This window comes from Perissodus microlepis, chromosome 15 (genome assembly GCF_051167445.1).
Source record: "Perissodus microlepis isolate ML-2025 ecotype Zambia chromosome 15, ASM5116744v1, whole genome shotgun sequence".
In the NCBI taxonomy this organism is placed as follows: domain Eukaryota; kingdom Metazoa; phylum Chordata; class Actinopteri; order Cichliformes; family Cichlidae; genus Perissodus; species Perissodus microlepis.
In genome coordinates this window covers 31,242,061-31,246,576 of record NC_140475.1, presented here as the reverse complement: position 1 = coordinate 31,246,576, position 4,516 = coordinate 31,242,061, and the positions used below count along the sequence as shown (strand labels likewise).

Sequence of the window (4,516 nt, the reverse complement as noted above, 5' to 3'; positions counted from 1 at the left end):
TTATCAAAACTGATTTTTCAGATATGCAGAGCAGAAGATGTGGAGATTCAAATTTCTAACTTGGGTGTGTATTTGAAATATGAAAATATTGGTTGAAATCGTTGAAATACTGTTATTAAAGATAGGAATATGTATGAAGAGTAGATTCAAAAACTCTATTAACAGAAATATAATCTGTTAGAATCTGATATTTATTTCAGATGTATTCTGTAAATGTTCACAGTCTCAATACTTACAGTGATGACCGAGTGTTTCCAAAAGTGCTCAGTCACAATTTTCAGAAGACTAACATAGAATTTTAAATATATAAACCTGTTGAAAACAATAATTTAAATTTTTGTCTTTGTAGGATCACAGTAATGTATAGATTTCTAATACAGTCCAAGTTTGTCTACGAAAAAACACCAGCAAGCAGGGTATGTCCTACAACTATTGTATCACTGTAAATGACTAAAACTCCTTAAACAACGAGAAACATGAAGTGTACTCAGGAGCAGATTCAAGCACAGGCTCAGAGTGAAGTTAACAGAAAACGTTCTTTACATCATCATCATCATCAATTTATATAGCACTTTAAAAACACACCTGGTAGACCAAAGTGCTGTACAATAGAAATATAAACATAGTAATAAAATAGAAAAAAACAGACAAGTATGTGTATGTGATGCAAAAGGTAAAATTAAAAACAAGGCTAGAATGCGTTAATGTTAACTTTGAGTTCTACAACTAGGAGCAAAATGCTATGAACATGGACTACGGTAGTTCACACTAGAGGGAACAGTAACATGATCTGTGGCCGCCGGAGCTTGGCAAGTGAAACAGTGGTGTGAGAGTTGATGGTGGCACTGTGGGACCCATTTTTGTGTTGTTACCTTACGTGTGCCGCTACGGGTCACCTTTTTGTGTTTTTACATATGGTGTGTTTATGGAAATGTATTTATATAAACGTATAAACGTAACTCAAGCCAGGTGTTTTTGGTCAGAACAAGCAGTTTGTAAACTCTGTGCTGTTATGATAAATGACATTGGACAAAGACAAGCAAATAAAACTGATGAATACAAAAACAATCTTAGCCGTACAAGACAAGTATAGCTTGAGTTGGGCTGTTTAAGTTTAATTCATAACAGTTACATTGCCTCACCCCTGCCATCAAACACTTCAGTGGCTTCAAATGTAGGCATAGCCTCTACAGGTACTGCAACAGAGGGAGAGCAGAGTCAGGAGGGTCTTGGAAGAAGTTCAGAAAAGATCCAAATAGGCAGTCTGAACAGTCTTACTTGCTTGCAGGTGGAGTAATGCACGAATGGATAAAAAAAAAAGAGTGAGAGGTTATCAGCTGTTGAGGAGCAAATGGAGATCCGCGTCCAGGGGAGTGAGGCTATTGCGAGTGTGAAAGGTTGTCCAGGAAGTAACTAAGAAGACATGAACAGAGAGGTAAGTACTAGAGCTTTGAGCAACGTGAGGCCAATAACTAACATAGGTTAACAGATAATATGGCAAAGACTGGTTGTGAACGGTGGTCTTAAATACAGCTGGCTTGATTTGTCTCAGGTGGTGATCCTCAGAGGAGCGATGAAGTAGAGCAGCCAGCACCCCGAGTAGAGCAGGCACTGTGGAAAAATAGTTGTGACTCAACCAGACCCATTACAAAGTATGGCCTGGAGGATTTTCATCTCAAGGTGCAAGAACATTCTTAATGACGGCTGCTGATGGACGATGTTGGGCCAGATGTACTACAGTTAGCGTTAAGGAGGTATGATCAAAGCATGATCGAAAACATTTAACATTTAAACTTGCATAAAATGTTTAAGGGGAATATGGCCTGAAAATATAACATGAATTAAGAAGTAATTTTTTGATATCTTTGAGGTTGGAGACAATGCAGAGAAGCCTTCGGTGGGCAAGAGGAAGACTGATCAATGTAACTGCGGCAGATCAACTTCTGTGTGACTTGGCTGAATTGATTCAGGAGGTCGAACTGTCTACTCAGCATGGCCAACAAGGTAAGCACATATTGTGTCGACTCATCAAAAGTGTGAAATAAATTATGACTCTGTCTTAACCTATTTTCCAAATACACCAAATGCTTATATATTTTCAGGCTGTTTTGGATACCAGGCACCAGTGGTTTTCAACAGAGGTAGAGGTAGATCCCTTTTCCTTATCACTCGGGAACAGCTTTCATTCCTGAAGTCATGTGGATTCACTGCACCTCAGATGGCTGATATTTTGAATGTTTCACTTCGTACAATTCGAAGACATCTGCGGTCAGTGACTTTTGAAACCAGTGTGACTTTCAGTTCTTTGTGACACACACACACACTCACTGTTTATTCAAATTAAATGGTATTGTGAAATTGTAAAAATTTGTATATTTGAATGTGCACCACTAGTCAAGTAATGAAGTGTGCTGTTATGGTAGTGATAAATTACTCATGTTTTTTTGCCTGATTTCAGACAGTATCATTTCACCCGTGCATCAATGTATGCGGAACTGACTGACAGTGCCTTGGATGACCATGTGCAGGACATTGTTGCTGGCAATGAACAAATTGTTCCTGAGGCTGTCAGAGCCTCCCTGCAAGTACGTGGACTACGTGTACAGCGAAGGAGGGTTCGAGCAAGCATGTTACGGATAAATCCTGGAGCAGCTGCCCTTAGAGCAGTTTTGCGGAGACCAGAATGAAGAACATATCAGGTTGCAGGTCCAAACTCATTGTGGCACATTGATGGAAATCACAAGCTGATAATGTAATGTAACCAAACACACCGATTTGTTGAACACCTATTTTGACCAAAGTGAAATTCAGCATTACATCAAATATAATTGTTGAACAGTAAGATACGTCCAATAGAGCCAGGCCCTGGGATGGGCAGTCCTCTAACACAACTGGTTATGTTTAAAGGAGAAGATGAGAGAACACAGACAGCGCAAGCAACATACAGAGAAAAATTCAAACTTGACATGCAATAGTGCCATGTAAATCAATTAAGAATGTGTTTTCCATTGTTTCAATAACAAAACAGAAATAATATTTTTCTTCTTATGGACCACGGTTTTAGGTGGAGGATAGTCATTCATGGAGCTATTGATGGATACAGTCGTCTTGTGGTCTTCCTTCATGCCTCAAACAACAACCGTAGCAGTACCGTTTTATCAAGTTTCATCAGAGCCGTGGTATCCTATGGTGTACCCTCGAGGGTCCAGACAGACAGAGGAGGGGAAAACAATGCTGTCTGCCTGATGAACATTTTCAGAGGCTTTGATCGTCGAAGTGCTCTAAGAGGAAGGAGTACCCATAATCAGAGAATTGAGAGGCTCTGGGGTGATCTGTGGCGAGGAATGACCAATGTCTACTGTGATTTATTTCACCACCTGGAGGAGGAAGGCATCATTGACATTGGCAATGAAATGCACTTTTGGGCTCTCCATTACATCTATCTCCCAAGGATCAACAGAGATTTGAAAGACTTCACTCAACAGTGGAACAATCATGGCTTGCGGACAGAGAGACACTTGAGCCCATTACAGATTTTTGTCTGAGGCAGCCTCCAGCAACAGGGCCGAGCCTCAACTGCCATGCAGGACATCTTTCAGACTAGAGCAGCTGCTGCTGATGGGACTATTGGTGGGACAGCTGATGGTAGTGTGACAGCCACTGAGAGTGAGATGACTGCTGCTCAGGGCTTAGGTACTGATTCTGGTGGTGGTGGTGCTCATGGTACAGATTAGCTGGGATTGCTGGTCGACTGGCCTGAGAGGATTACTGTGCCAGACATTGAATTTACTCTGGACGGACCGATGATGGAGCAAGTGGTAGAACTATTTAATCCACTAAGTGGCATCAGAGGGAGTCATGGTATTGAACTCATCACTGGCTTAATATACTTTCTGGACTCCACATATCACTGAGACAGTTCAATTAATGACCGAAACATAATAGCAGCAAGTGAAAAGACTTCAAAATATCTAGGTGACTGGATACATAATGTGAAAAGTTATAATACGCGTTTACTATGTACCATTGAGTAGTGGAGATACAAGAACGAGCTGTGTGACACTGACAATAAAAAATGTTGAGTGATTTTTAAAGTGTGTAAGATGGAAGTTGTGAAGTTGAAAGTTTACAACTGAAACAATCTCGATAAAGTCAACTTGATTAATCTAAAAGTTACAGCTGTTGATATTGATAAATACAACTATAAAGCATTGAGAGTAAATAATTAAAAAAAACTGTATAGTAGGTCTTGAAGTGGCTCAGTATAGTGTAGTAGATATAAAGTGTGTTATGTGAAGGCTGTGTGCAGGCAGGAGTGGTAGTAGGAGGACCCAATGTGCAGACACTCGGAGGCGGAACGTGAACTCAAAACAGCTTTAATGCTGAACTCAAAAGGGTAACAAAACTAAGACTCCAAGGTAAACTTTACATAAACAGAACACACAGCACGATAAGGGTAGATCGCAACACGGACACAGAGAAACACAGGGCTTAAATACACAAAGGGAGCAATCAG

The 4,516-nt window shown here is 40.3% G+C and overlaps 1 pseudogene; it reads left to right on the top strand.

Moving 5' to 3' along the window:
• The first annotated feature begins 2,483 nt into the window (after positions 1-2,483).
• LOC146372422 (uncharacterized) lies at positions 2,484-3,545 on the top strand (annotated as a pseudogene).
• Positions 3,546-4,516: the final 971 nt, after the last annotated feature.